The following is a 16,248-nucleotide window of genomic DNA, read 5'->3' on the forward strand; positions in this document are numbered from 1 at the left end:
ACATATTAGGGAAGACTGACATAGTCAGCAATATGGCAGACAAGTTGTCCAGTACAGAACATCTAAAAACACATGAAAAGATCCCTTACAGGCTGAGCCTGGAAAATAGATGTAAGAGTAATCCTCAGAAATTCAAATCAATGAGAAAACCTAAATCTAAGAGACAAGAGAGCACTGAAGCACTTGTCTGTGGCCTCTGTTAATGCCCAATGACCTGACACATGGGTGTTAGTGGAGGAAAGAAGAGCCTGGGGCCCCAGCACAGTGGGAGGTTGGATTAGAGCCTCAGAGGTAAACTGGGGTGGAGTTGGGGGACAATTTTTCACAGGGAGATGATTGATTAAAATTATTACTTATTTTGGCCTTGACTATTAGCAGAGAAGTAAATATGAAAAAAGTTTTCTCTGAGAATTCCTAAGAACTAAGAGCATCTCTCATCAAGATTTGGAGCAAGAAGGGGAGCAAGTTGGAGGGGGTCAATACTGGGGGAGGGACATCAAAAAAGATAAAATTTTAAAAAGATTTGGAGCAAGAATCTGCACTAGCACTTTCAAAAAAATCTCACACTGAACATTTATATCAGCATTATCTGGGGATATAGCATGGAATGAAACAAACAGGACACAGAGGAATATATATAGTAAGATTCCAGTCATATAAAATTAAACAACTAAATAATAGTTTAAGGGATGCATACAAATAAGGTAAAACCTAAAGAGAAGCAAGAGAATAATGAATTCAAAATTCAGGAGAGTGGATACCTCTTCATGGGAGAGAGGAGAGATGCAATTAAGGAGGGGTATACAGAGGGCTCTATATGTACTAGCAATGTTTTATTGTGGGTGATTATCCAGGTTAATTTTATTATAAATCTTTAAATTGTGCTTTTTGCTTCCAGACCTGTACGAGAGGCTTAAAGGATGGCCTCCTCAGATCTGGAACAAATATGCTCTCATATTAATGAAATGATTGTCAATATATAAAAATCTTTGTCATTAAGAAACTGTGGGTCAAGAATCTACCTTAAAGACTATATTAAATAAAATAGGAAATGAAATCATTTAATAAACAAACTTCTAAGTAAATTGGAATTAGAAATTCAGTATCAAGTACAATCTACCTGTTCACTCAAGGAATTCAGTGAATCTCTTGAAGAAGATTGTAAAATGTGGAACATCTCAAAGAAAACATACTTCCCATTTGCCTCAAGTTCAGTGACCCAGAACTTTGTGACTATATCAGATCTTGACCCTGAAAAACCTGTCAAAGTTGAGGAATCTGCAGCCACAAAGAAGCCCCCTGAAGAACAAAGAAATTAAAGAAATGCCATTTATAACTTGTGATGAGTTCAATGGCATTCCTGTGTACATGAAATCCTTCTTACCCTATTGTCAAGTTAATGATGTTATTAAAGAAACCAACAAGGCAGTAATCAGTAAATATAAGATCAGAGGATGTAAATCAAAACCACAATGAGATATCACCTCACACTTGTCAGAATGGCTACCATCAATAAATCAACAAACAAGTGCTGGCGAGGTTATGGAGAAAAGGGAACTGGTGGTGGGAATGCAGACTGGTGCAGCCACCGTGGAAAACAGTATGTGTAGAGTTTCTTAAAAAAATTAAAAATGAAACTGCCTTTTGACCCAGAAATCTCACTTCTGGGTATATATCCTAAGAATCCTGAAACATCTATAAGAAAGAATATATGCACCTCCTAGTTCATAGCAGTGTTATTTACAATAGCCAAGATCTGGAAACAGCCCAAGTGCCCATCAGCAAATGAGTGGATAAAACACCTGTGGTACATTTACAGCATGGAATACTACTCGGCTATAAAAAGGAAGGAACTCTTACCCTTTGCAACAGCATGAATGGACCTGGAGGTTTTTATGCTAAACAAAATAAGCCAGGAGAGAAAGACAGACCTCACTTGCATATAGAATCTAATGAAAAAAAAAAAAACAAACTGATGAACCAGAGGAATGGATGCATGGAACAAACTGACAGAGGTCAGAGAGGAGGGAAATGGGGGGAACTGGATGAAAGAAGGTGAAGAGATTAGCCAAAGAACACATTTGCATAGCCCATGGACACAGACAACAATGTGGTGATGGCCAGAGAGAGGGTCAGGAGGGTTAGAGGAGGGTAAAAGGGGGGATGTCTACAATAATGCCAACAACAACAACAAAAAAGATCCTACATCAACCAAAATAGTCTGCTATGAGTCTGCCAGAAATCTCTATCACAGATTTACTGATGAAGAAACAAAGAATACCAAAGGTCCTTCTTTTAGAATGGGAGATGACATAGAAGAGCCATAGCTTTGAAGGTTGATGAGAAGTTTCATGTGATACTGAATATCTTAGGGCACTGCTGGAGGCTGCCAGGGGAGGGGAGGACTCACCTCATATGTTATAACCAAAGGCCCTTGAGAGCTTTTGAACCAGCCAACAGTCAGGTATAGAAGCTATCCCTATAGTTTCCTTATAGGTAATTTTTATACGTAATTTCTTTAGTTTTTTTATCATATTTTCCTGTCTCTTGTAAAAAATTAAACTTCTTTAAAATAAAGCATATTTTTAAAATAAATATTTAAATTTTATATATGCACAATATCCTATATAATAAAAGCATAGTATGCAAATTCTATGCAAATTCCTCTTGACCAGGGGTTCTTCTGGGATTTTGACCAGGGGGAGGTGCTAGCAGGGGGGGAAGGGAGGGAGGCCCTGGCCGGCTGCCACCAGCCACTAGGGATCCTACTAGTGCAAGAATTTCATGCACTGGGCCTCTAGTATATATATATTCTCTGTTGTATGTGTAACATATTCCATATTAAACAGTGAATTTAGAAAAGATGATAGTGGGAAAACTACCAGATTTCACCTAGACATTTATATCTTTATTTTTATTTTTTATTTTTTTAAATATATTTTATTGATTTTTACAGAGAGGAAGGGAGAGGGATAGAGAGTTAGAAATATCGATGAGAGAGAAACATCGATCAGCTGCCTCCTGCATACCCCCTACTGGGGATGTGCCCGCAACCAAGGTACATGGCCTTGACCGGAATCGAACCTGGAACCCTTGAATCCTCAGGCTGACGCTCTATCCACTGAGACAAACCGGTTATGGCAACATTTATATCTTTAAAAACCTGCAACAATTATGACTTATGAGAATATTGTTAGGAAGTGGTTTTTCGATGAGCCTTGACATTTGGAGCAAGCAAAGAAGTGAGAATTAGTGATAGTTACTCTGATTGCAGGGTAAATGCTCTGAGTAATTCCCAGAGAGCAACATTTGCAACCAGTCATTCCATGGTTGCAGCGAGGATCACCTTCTTCCATTAGCCTTTGGCTAGGAAAAGTAACAAGTTGTAAAAGCTAATAATTTGTGTTCCATCTCACCCCTGCTTCTGGACATGGTAATTACCAGTAGACCTGTTAGCGCCCCTGAGCTGCTCCCATGTTAAGCTTTCCTCTCCCTTCTGAATCCAGTTCTTCTGAACAACTTAAGTTTTTTCAATTAGGAAATCTCATCTCACGAGGTTCTCTTTTAAAAAATCAAAATTAACATCTCTAAAATCCCTAAACTTCTATTATTCTGTTCTGAACCATACAGTATGACTAGAAGGAGCCAGACCTCCCTGGGTCCTTCACTCTAAGGACCCAGAAGTAACCATCTATAAAACTTCCTGTGTAAATTACCAGTTCCCTGCAGAGCAAAACAGTGGTCAAAATCATCTCCACTGTCTTCTGAGGCACAGCTTCCTCTGGATGGCAGTTCAAACCTCTCCAGTCAGCCACGCTTGGCCTCCCTGCCACCTGGCCACCCTCCCCCCACTCCACCTCCCCACCACCTCCTACCAGTCCCCCACTTTTCCCTCAGGTGTGGCCCACATTCCAGGGACAGCAGGCAGCAGCCTCTCTTGACTCGCCTGGGTGACTTTGGTGCGGACTTCTATACTCCAAAACCATCACTTAGAGTACGTCTGTGACGGTGTCAGGGATGGTTTATACCAGGAGGACTGATTATTACAGCTGAGCATGGAGTCACCCTATCATTAAGGTAAGACATCTGGAACTTTGCAGGTTCTCTGAAATACCCAAAACTTCAAAAGGCTTTTGCAAATTCTTTTTATAAGCCAGGGAGCTTGAGGGGAATTACTATAGACTAAGCCACAGTATGTTTCCAATATAAATTATCACATAAATAAATGGTAGGCACAATGGAGAGGAATATATACTCCCAACGGTTCCCATCTATATATATAAAAGCCTAAGTGACCGAATGACCGAACACCCAAATGACCCATCGACCGGTTGCTATGATGTGCACTGACCACCAGGGGGCAGACGCTCCACACAGGAGCTGCCCCCTGGTGGTCAGTGCGCTCCCACAGCGGGAGCGCTGCTCAGCTGACTGACCCGTCCTTGCAGCCTACCAGCCCAGCGGCAGCCACTCACTCCCTCAGTAGTCCTGCAGGTCCAATCTCTGGAGAACAGGCCAGGCACCGATGGACCGGCACCGGCGCCACCGGCACCATCCCCACAGCACTGCCAGCCTCCTGGAACTCGGCCTCAGGCACCGTGGCCGCTTCCCCTCCCTAGACGCTCTGCAAGGAAGAAATGATATAAAAGTAGCCACCAGGTAGCTTCCGACAACCTGCGCAAATGTCAGCGGGATGGATTCAGATCCTGGGCCAGCAAGGGCGTCCCATCACCCACCCAGAGGGCTGATCGCGTCCTGCTCCCCCCTCTTCACCCCTGTTGGGATGGGTACCCGATCGGAACTGACTGGGCATGAGCCCACGGCAGGCACAGAGGGGCCCTGGGCTGAATGGAAGCGGCAGGTAGGAGCAGTTTCAGCCTGATCCCTGCAGGCCACCCCGAGGGACCTCACCCATGCATGAATTCGTGCACTGGGCCTCTAGTTTGTTCATGAAAGTCAATGTTGGACTGTTAAGTCTCCTGAGAAGACCTCAGGTCCAGTCCAGGTCAGGTTAATTGGGACTCAGGGTAAGAGATTTTCAGTCTTCCCAGGAAAGCAGCTGCTGGCACTCAAGTGCCCTTTGCCCTCTGGTCTGTTTTGCATTTCCAGGTCAGAAGCCAGACTTCCCAATGGCTACCTGGGGTCCCCCTGGACTTAGCACAGCCCCTCCTCATGCCCTGGCTGTAAGCCTGCTAAGCAGCAGTAGTCTTACTCTCACTCGCACCTTCTTGGGGCCATCTGTCCTGTGCATCCTGCAGACCTCATCACAGCCTTTCTCCCCACCTCGGCCTTTTTCTTCAAATGGACAAGTACTTTGGAATCCACATGCAAGGTTTTTCTCATATCACAGTGAGGAAGGGCATAGGGAAACCAGGCCTCATGCTACCCATGGGCAGAGAGGAGCATTCTTACAGAGTATGGAATCTGTTTGCAGAGAACGTGTTTCTTAACCTTGAGGGAGTGGTGGGAGGCAGAGGGGTGATAAACTTGTCTGTGGGTGGAAATTTTAAACTCTCTGCAGCCAAATGCTGGGGGAGAAGATCTATGGCCATCAGATGCTCAAAGTGTTTACTGCTTAACACTTACGAGCCCCTATAAGCTTACAGGCTTCAGAGTCAGGCAGACATGAGCCTGAATCCCTGCTGTCACTCAGCAGCTTTGTGACCTTGGAAATATTACTTTCCCATCTGTAAAACAGGATGCATACCTCTTCAGAGTAAAATTTTAAATGTGATGGCAGTGTTTGTTGCTTAGTCAGTTTTGCTCTTCATATATTTGGGCATAAAACCCAATGAATTCTTATGCTCTTGGATGTGAATATTCTAATTATGTCACTCTTAAGGGACTTACAGAAATCAATCAAGAAAACTTTCAGCAACCAGAAAGGGGCCCACATGTGTCCACAGATGCCAACATATAAGCTTTCCCTTAACAAGAAAAAGAAGTTTTTACAAAATAGAAGTAATTGTAATTAATGCCAAATTTGAGGAAAACTCATGAATTGACAACATGGTAGAAATTGACAGTTGCCCCCTAAGACTCCTGCTCCCTTCTTCTGTAGTAATAAAACCCCTTGTTTTTAACTAAAACTTAGCCATATGGTTAAGTTCTGGCCAACACAAATGATCATGAGTGATGTGGGCAAAGGCCAGGCACTGCTGAAAAGGGGGAGGGAGGCTACTTCACGTGCCCCTTCCTGCCTCCGCTGGCTGCAGTTCAAACGTGGTTGTGAGCTGAACTGGATCGTGCGGGAGAGGCCCACCCCAGGGATGGCAGTGGCAAGACTGAAAAAGCCTGAGTCCCTGACCCTGAGAAGCCACCAGGCCAGCCCTGGGTGGCTCACACGGAACTATTAGGTGCCAGGGAGACACCCTATCTCCTTTAAGCCACTACACATTAGGATGTCCATCACAGCTGCCAGACCTGTAAAGTAGCTAGTGTGTTCCATCAGAAGGCTATTGAGAGGATTGAATCTACAGAACCTACATCATCTAGTTTTTCTTCTTTTAAAACTACTTGTGAGAATGAAGAGTTGATATTTTGTATACCTACATGATTTCCTAGAATCTAACACCTTGATGATTGAATTTAAATATCGCTTTCTCCCCATCTCCATAGTCCCTCCCATTAGCTTCTTGAGTGTAGAAGAGCTCTGTTCAAAGCCAATTATTCTTTTCTCATACATGAAATTATGAATGAATAAACACATTATCAAAAAGGCCAAACTTACAAGAGAAAGATTGAAGAAAGAAGGTATGAAGAATAGAAGACAGTAAAAGTATCAGTTGGACTGTGTGGTAGCAACAACACAAAAATATCAGTTACTCCTTTCCTTTTTAACCAGGTCCTAGTGACTTGATATCACCATATCCAGCTTTATCAGTTGAATCTCAGGGAGCTTCCATTAACTTTCCAAAATTAAAGATAGTTGATGATCCCAGACCTTTTCTCCTTATTTCTCTGCTCATTGGTGTCAAGGATGGAGGTTTATGACCCCATGGGATATACATTGATTCTGAAGAAGGAAATTGATAGAGTTGTTCAGGTAGTGCCAAATATCGTAAATTAGCCCCAGGCAATGGTGACTGACTTAGACACTTTTATTTTGATTTCTTGATAACAGCCTTTAAAATAGGCTGTATGATTGTCTTACAAAACTCTGAAATTTGGGGCTCCATTGTGATATACACTGGGGATATCAGGATATATAAAACATAGCCACTTGCCTCAAGGAGTTCATGGTTCAGTAAAAAAAAAAAATCACTTATAACTTATGTTGTAGAGCAGGGGTGGGGAAACTTTTTTCTGCCAAGGGCCATTTGGACATTTATAACATCATTTGCAGGCCATACAAAATTATCAACTTAAAAAGTAGCCTGCTATATTTGGTCAAACATGTAATTAATTCGCCCCTAATGCCTTGGCAGGGCCAAACCAAATGATTTCCAGGGCTTTAAATAGGCCCCTGGCCCGACGTTCCCCACCCCTGTTTGGTGTGATCAGGAGTATAAGAAGGGGTGAGTGACTGAGAGAGCTATGGACAGCTTCACAGAGGAGGTGATATCAGAGCTAGGTTTTGAAGAGTGTTTTGGAGTTTCTCAGATCTATAAGAGGGAAAAGGGGGTATTCCTGATAAAGTGAATTGAATAGGGGAAGGTTGGGAAGTAGTGAATGCATACTGTAGTAATCCATAGTTATTCATAGGATAAATGATGGTGGAAAAGGATTGAAATGGAATCTGAAGCCCAACTGTAAAGAACATGATGAACTAGAATAAGGAACAAGTTCTTATTTCCTAGGCAGAACCAGGCCTAGACATATGAGCAGACTAATAATTAGACAACTCCTCAAACCAGCAGTTTGTAAATATTTTTTCAACATGTCAGTTATTCAGTGGGCTTGGTAGTGCAACTGAAAATGTATTAATAAAAACTGCATAAAGCAAATCAACAAAGCAGATACCTCTACCAATCAATTTTTGTCAATCCAAACATAGTTTAAATTCTGGAAAGAACTCATTTAAATAGTTCTAACTTTTCCATAGTTCTTTTTCTCTCTTCAGTTATCTTCTGGCCTTTTCTAAATCAGACATCTTCTTGGGAACCATAGGAAGGTTTTAAAATTTCAATGATAAAATGAATCACTCTTACCTGGTAAACAACACCTTGACATGCATATTTGGTTTCTAAATCTCAGCTTCCTGCCAACTTCCCACTAATTGAAGCTTTGCATGTATGGAGCAAAGTACTTATCAGAGAAAGAGCAGCCAAGGAGGATTGCTTCTAAGTTTTCCAACATGGGCTGCCATCGATCGCAATGGGAATGGAATCAGATTCCTATTTCCCAGCCATGTAAGCACGTGAGTGTAGAAACCTGAGTTAGCTGGCACCATTTTAGTAACTCCGAGATGGAGTTCCTGCATTAACCCACCCTTTACCAGACTTTGTGTCTGGACTGATAGTTTTCATAGTCTGCTTTTTGAAATCTTCCTAATTTTTAGTGCACCCACCCATCAAAAGAAATCTTGTGAAAAGCCAATATGTAAAACAGATAAGAGCAAGTCTCAGGCACCTAAGACCTTTCTTGTTAACATAATGGTGCCTGAATATAAACCCCGGGATCCTGTGGCTCTCAGGAATGGGGAGCTGATGAGGGTTTTACGCATGAGTGATGACATGACCATTTTTGTGCAACATCTTCCTTTTGCAAAGGAGGAAACTAGAGTCCAGATGAAGCTCAAACCATTGGCAATAAATTTGTAATCTTTGGAGAGGACAAAAATTAATTAGGTTAATTAGTGGGTGCCATCACCTTTAATAAGAATCTGGCAGGCTCTGAATGTAAACACACACACACACACACACACACACACACCTCCAGAGCTTACTGTGAATGCATTGACCTCTCTAATGTGGCTGCTGCCGAAGGGGACCGCAGCTTTAGCGGTGGCACGGGGTGAAGCTCATTATCACAGGATAGCTGGTCATGAAGCAGCTGAAGCAGACTTTTCCTGCTGGGAGAATCATTCGTACCCACCTGCTTTACCAAGTAACTCTGTCAACATGAATCAAGGCAAGGCGCGAAGTACATATATTTGCTTGTATGTATATGCAGTTACAGCAACAGAAGCCTAGGCGAGGTGGGTGCCTTGGTCTCTGATCAGCACGCCATCTGTGCCTCAGAGCTGTCAGAGATCTCAGACCACGGTTGCCGCACATGCAAAACCAGTCACTCAACAGCTGCTTCTCCTAACCGGCATTCCCTCTGGGCCATGTTCATCCCTTTGTTCCCATCAGCTTGTCTTTTTCAGTTCTAACGCTATAGAGTCAAGAATCAGGCCTATACACCTTGCCTGGAAAAATGTCCCTCAAGTGCTTTTACATTAGAGATGAGAAAACATAAGCAGTGCAAGGGATCTGCTACCTAAAATTTCACCTTTAAAAAACTTGTGAGAATCCATTTGAACCTTTTCCCCAAGGCCGTTCTCCAAGTCAGCCAACAGAATAGACTGTTTTTATCTAGAATTTTTATTATGGTCTTCAGCTACTGGGTTTGTAGATCCTGAGTACCTTTAAAAAATATGGTGAAAGCTACACATTCTCTTAGAAAAATGCACAGAATTTTGAACTCAATTTCAGAGGGTTCAGGGATGCTTGGAGCTATGTTCAAAAACCCTTCTTGAGGCTAACAAGCATGGTTCTCAGCCTTAGCTGCACATTAGAATCCATGGGGAGATTTTTAAAATACTGATACCTGGGTCCCGTCCCAAGAGATTCTGATTTCAATGTTCTGGGGTACAGCCTAGGCTCTGAGAACTTTAAAAGCTCCTCAGGTGACTCTAGTGTGAAATCATGGCTAAGGTCCACCACTTGAGGTGGCCTGATAGTAAAGGCTATGACAGCCTTTCTCACAGCCTCCATCCCCAGTCCTTATAAGACAAACTCTCACTGAGGAGTAAGACATGAGGTGAAGAGAATGAGGTTGCTATCTGAAACAAGAACCTGGAGGAATGGCCAAAAGAAAAACATCACCAAAGGAAGGTCATGAAGGAATTCTGGAGAGATGACCTGAGTAAGGCTAAGACAGAGCACAGGTGGCCAAGATTATATCTGAAGAAAATAAGGCTTGGTGCTCACAAGACTGGTTGGCTTGGAAAGGATCCTTTAGCAAAAATCAAAGGAGAAGAGGAGAGTTTCACTAGAGGTGCACACAAGAGATGGGACATAGGTTGGTCGAGGGTTATGGAGCCAGTCAAATTCAACAACTCACTGCTTCTTACCCCCTTAAAGATCACATTGCTTAACCATTGACAAATGGATTCCCATTTTTCCTCCAAGAGAAACGTGCATTTATTTAGTTTTTCCTCCCCAACCCACTTTGTTGTTAGTTTCATTCCTTCAGGTTTTTCCTTTTTGGTGACACTACGAACTGTAAGATATAATAACAGATGAAGATCATCCCTGTTTCTACAAGCATAGAATTTAGGAAACCACAAGCTTCTTCTCCTCCCCCATCTCTTCCTCTTCCTCTCTCCCCACCCCCTCTCTCATTCCCTTTTTTGTGGCCAAGTTTCATGACCCATGCCTGGCTTTCTGCACAACATGCGTGTGCCAGATGTCAAAACAATAAAGCATCATGTCATGTCAACACAGTCCATATGTGAAAACTTGCCAGCCAATCTCTGCCTATTAATAGAAGTGTTTTCAATTTCTATTACAACAATTTGATTCTTATTTATTTATTTATCCATTCAACAGATACTTAATGAGGACCATGTAAGTGCTAGGCACTGTCCTCGATGCTGAGGATATCAAATTTAACTGAGATTGGTTCTTCTTTTCCAAGAGTTTACAGTCCCGTAGAAAAAACAGCTGTTGAAGCAGACAAGTTACAAGTTGGTGCTCTGGTGCAGGAAGAGAGACATGTGCACAGGAGTGGGGCAGGGAGGAGGATCCTGGAGAGCTTGGGAGACACTGCAGTTTACTTAAAAAGCTGCTGTGCCCTCAGTAACCTCCCTCCATGCAGGGATCACAGGCAGGACTGCTGAGGAAAGCTTTAGTAATTTATCACTATAAGCATGCTGAAACCTTGGTCAAGACTGTTCTCCTTTTTTAGGTCACTGGACATCAAGTAAATCTGTTGATGTGTGAAGCAGGGGGGATTAGAGATGAAATTACTCATGGAAGAAATGGGTATTCCAGGGAAAATAACATGTACTCTCTCAGAATCTCTTGAAATTTGGCTAGAAGTTCATAGCAACTCTTTGTGCTGGCCAAATGCCTGACTTCTGGGGAGTTCAAACACATTATAGACATTTCCCACATGGTTGTCATAGAAACTCTCCAATGGAGATGAATGGCCAGTAAAAATAGGAAGTAAACAATCAGGAGGAACATATATTGGGGTTATCTCCTAGGGCTCCCACCCCCATCTGACCCTGGGGACCCCCCGATCTGTGTATTCACCCCTTACCCTCCCTCCATCTCTAGACCTAAGTGTCTACCTGCCACTAAACCTCTCCCCTAATATCCACAGCCAAACTTATCATCTACCCCCTCCACACCTGTAGGTGTGAAATATATGGAAATGTCTACATCCTAATGAAGATCGAGACAGGGATTCTGATCTCTTCTCGGGCAGTTTTTTTTTTTTAAATAAAATCTGATAGTGAGCAATAAAACAGATTGGTTGACTTTCAGTTCTTTCTATTTCCTTTTCTCCTTGAAAAGTCCCAATATCAGGAAAACAGGAATACAGAAATAGAAAGAGCCCTAAGGAATCCAAACAGAATGTGGCAAAAACTGTTACTTGCTCCCCAATAGCACTTTCTTATTTTTTTCCTTGTAACAGAACCCTGAATTTGTTTGGTCCAGCAAGGTACTCAGCTGAAAAGCATTTCCCAACCTGCTTTGCAGTTTTCTGTAGCCATGTGACTAAGTTCTGATCCACACTGTATGGTTCTTCCAAGAAGACTGTTTAAAGAGGTTTAAAGATACCTGACCCTGCTGGGAAAAGAGCCCTTTGTCCTTCCACTCTGTCCTCCTTCATGCTTCCTGGGATGTAGACATGATGGCTAGAGCTTCAGCAGCCTTCTTCTTCTAAGAAGACTTTAGTGATGCAAACTGTGTGCTGAAGAGGAAGGTGCCTAGCTCTCTAATGACTCCACGGAGCTGCCATATGTACCCTGGACTGCTTTCTTCCAGAATTTTTTAAGTAAAAGAATTCAAGCCACTGTGTACTTAATCTACTATATTCAGGCTTCTGTTACAACATAACCTAATCCTTACCAATCCATTAAATAATTAGGAGTTAGCTATATAAAATTATCAGGGGTTAACTGTCATGTCTGCAGTTAAAGCTTGAGAGAGACCTACAGCTGTTTGGTGAGTGTGATAAATTAAACATCAACCCTTCCCATTCTCAACATTATTGTGACCATGTAGGATACAAGGCAGTGAATGAGCAGGATGAAGGACATGAACATTGGGTGGAAGGTCAACTGCATGGCCTGATGAAGTTCGGATGCCCTGGCAGCTAATGTTCTTCTTGGTCTTGCTGTTCATTGCTTCCCACCAGGCCTAAGTTCAGCACATTCATTGTACTCAATCAGATATAGGCTCCATGACCCACGCCAGCATCAAGCAAACCACCTTCCCAGTAACAACTCTGCTCCAATTTGCCTTATTAGGAAGCTGGTGAGAAGTCACACTCAGCCAGGTCAAGCTTGAAAGAGGGAGGCAGTCTCATGTAGAGAGAAAAACCCAACTTATTTTCTGCCCTTCCCAATTCATCTAGATATTCATGCACATCTCACCAAACGCCAGGGCAATCACCAGGATGATAGACAGATGAGGGGCCAGAGATCATATTTTTGCCAGTGGCACTTTCTCCCTCTTCACCACAGCCTCTCAATATTCCATTGGGTCAAGCAGGACTCAAGGCAGTAATTCCAGAGGCTCAGGCGCATCTCCCCCCTGCAATCAGCTCTGCTCACCTCTGACTTTGAACCTCCTCCACAGGGACACTGAGAACCCTTGTCTATGGGTGCAGACAGGACAAGGGCAGTGGACAGAGGTGTTCCCTTTCCCCCCTATGTCTTTTAGCTTTCTAACATGAGCACAGCATGGCCCACTTCAAGGATTTCTTTAGGGTTTCTTGGGAATGCTGTCAATTCCAAGCAGTGTAATTCCCAGCAGTAGGGTAATGGCACTTTTCATTGGGCACCCCCTTGCATGCCACAATCTTACACTCTGTTATTTTTTAATTAAAAACAGGTCTTCAGAATCTGGAAGGCATTATCCAGATTTTTAACACCTTGTCACAATGGCAAACCACTCATTATGGCGCACTGGAAAGGGCCCTGTTACGAGCCACCAAATGCTTCGGTTTAAGTGCTGCTGTTCCACTAATTAGCCACAGGATCTTGGGTGAGCCCAGAGCCTCGCGTTATATCCTTCTTTTTTTTTTTCCTTTTGTGTGAGTGGATACTAAGCATGATGTCAAGGTGCTGAGAATTCAGGAGCAAACAAAACACATACAAAACCCCTTCCTTGAGCAGGTTTATGATGGAATGGGGTGGGGATGTTGGGAGAGAGAAACCTCAAACATAGGATCACATGTGTACATATATATTTACGGACTTTGATGACTATTATGAAAGTAAAGTACATGGTGCTCAGAGGGGGAGCCATCCAACTTAGTGAAAGGAGACATAGATTTCAGCTGAAGGCTGAGGAATGGGCAGGAGTTAGCCGAGTAAAGAATGAGGGAAGAGGGTTGCAAAACTAGGGAGTAGTCAGGTAATGGAGCCATATGTCCATATTCCTCTTCCACAGCTCCAAAATTATAATATTTAGTAGTAGTAGTCATAGTAGTAGTATTGTCAAGTGATCTTTATATATATGTAATGCATATTACATATATATATGTAATATATATATATACATATATATATATGTAATGCATATTACATATATAACTAGAGGCCTAATGCACGAAATTCTTGAGGCCTGAAACCCCCAGTGGGGTCAGGAGAGGTTTCAATCCCCAGAAGGCAGCCAATCCCAGTGGGGTCAGGAGAGGTTTCAATCCCCAGAAGGCAGCCAATCAATGATTCTCTATCATCATTGATGTTTCTATCTCTATTTCTTTTCTCTAAAATCAATCAAATATATATTTTTAAAATGCAAGGATTTAGAGAAAGAAAGGTAGGGCAAGGGAGCTATTGACAGAAAAGGCATTTGAGATCTTGCTCACATTTCAAATAAGATAACATAAGGTGGTCCTCAGGGGGTGACAGGTGAGGAGTGGCAGTGGGTGGAGCAGGGCACTGCAGGCTGAGGAACAGGCTATAATGACTGGGAATGTCTGTGACAGTGACACTGAGCATGTGTTGGGGCCATCGCTGGGATCATTCATCCCCAAGAGGTTTTCATTCTGGACAGGAGGAGAAACATGGAGATCAGGGGCCTTTCTTAGCCTAGAAGGTGAGGCCGGCGGCAGGAGTGGGCTGCCCTGCTTCCCTACAAATGTAAACACACAGTGTAACTGACAATGCCCAGCCAGCCCTGGTGGCTATGTCCTGCCACTCTCTGGCTATGCTGCGGTGCCACGGCCGGGGATGCTGAAGCCACGTCCCCAAGCACAGGTAGTATACAAAGGGGTGGACAGGAGGCCAGAAGCTGGAAGTTGGAGCTGAGGTAGCCAGACAGTGCTGTGTCCACCATGGAGCTGGACAGGGAGCAGCTGTCGGTGTGACCGGCTTTGGAGTTGGAAGGGCTGCCTTCTTGCATATCACCAGTGAGTCTCTGGGAGCCCGTGCCGCGCCAGCCAGGCCAGGTGGGTTCTGGGGAAGCCTTTCCCTCCTGGAGCCATTCTTCCCAGGATGGCAGCGTTGGGCCATTTTTTTGTTTTTTTCAGTTTATTTTTTTTATTGGGAAGCAAGATCTGGGCTTGCGGTTCCTGGGATCCCTGGGCCATAGTATGCGCCTCCAGGCCTCACTGCATGGCCCCTCCTCTTTCTGTGTTGGGCCTCTGGCCCCTGGTGGTCAGTGTGCATCATAGCGACTGGTCAACAGGTTATTCTGGTCATTCCACCGTAATGGTCACTAGGCTTTTATCATATAGATAATTACAATAGTCAAGTGACCTGTGAGAACTATTGTAATAGGCAAGACCAAATGAGAAATGTGAGCATCTCAGAGATGCAGATGGGACATAAGTAGTCACCAAAAACCAGAGAAGAACATTTGCACCTTAGACATCAGCCAAGAGCCAGACCATGCCCCAACACCTTGACCACACACCCTTGACCCCTGACATCCTGTAAAGCCAAGGATCTTAGGTCCCCTGAGGGGAGGAGGGACAGCTGGAAGTAGCTATCTGAATTGACTGGGGTTAAACCTGAAAATGCTGAGAACCACGGCAGTGGCCAAGCCTGTTTGCAAAGAACCCAGTGCCGTTTTCCACCCGGGCTCTTTGCCATGGGAGACGAAGGCTTGGGTTCTGTTTTGTACATCTGGCGGTAACCCGTGGAGTGCTTCTGTGTGGGTATGTGTGCGTTTTGCAGAAGGAGAGGGCAATGGAGTGAGGCAGCTGTTATGGAGTGTCCCCTGCATATACCTGTGACCCTGACCCTCATTGCACTGCCACGTGAAGGGAAGGATTAGGAGGACCAAGCAGAAATGTAAATAACTATGAATGCATATGAGGCAGCTTGGCAGAGTGAGGAACAGGCTGGGCACATGGCTCTGGGTCTAGAATAGCAGCCCCAGTCAGAAGGTCATCTCTAGCCACAAGCCGCCCCCATCCCCACCCCCACCTGGAACTCATGCACTGAAAACCAAGGCCTGGCCTGGCCGGCCTGGATGGCTAACAAAGAGGACAAGACCTCCCCCAGGGAGTGAATTATATCCAGGCCACCATGCACTCATTGAGAGGACTCGGGTTTCTCATTTCCCCTGGCAGGCGGGGAGTTTGCAGACAGGACAACAGAGCTGCACCAAGAGCTGACAGAACCCTGGAAACTCCACCACATCCCGTGACCCAGCTGGGGGCCCTGCTGTGCCTCAGAACAGCCCAGAAAGGATGCTAGCCTTGCAGTCAGACACCAGCCTTACATCCAGCTCCCAATGTGTCCCTGGAACCAACTTCTCCCCGTGTCTAGGATCAGGAAGAATACACCTACTTCAAGGGTGTTGTGGCCGATTAGTGATATTGCTTGTGAAAGTGGCCAAGACAACAGGTATT

At 44.0% G+C, this 16,248-nt stretch overlaps 1 pseudogene; it reads left to right on the forward strand.

The window, feature by feature from the left end:
* Positions 1-920: 920 nt before the first annotated feature.
* Positions 921-2,438, forward strand: LOC102432138 (annotated as a pseudogene).
* Positions 2,439-16,248: the final 13,810 nt, after the last annotated feature.

Source organism: Myotis lucifugus, unplaced genomic scaffold (assembly GCF_000147115.1).
Source record: "Myotis lucifugus unplaced genomic scaffold, Myoluc2.0 scaffold_284, whole genome shotgun sequence".
Taxonomy (NCBI): Eukaryota; Metazoa; Chordata; class Mammalia; order Chiroptera; family Vespertilionidae; genus Myotis; species Myotis lucifugus.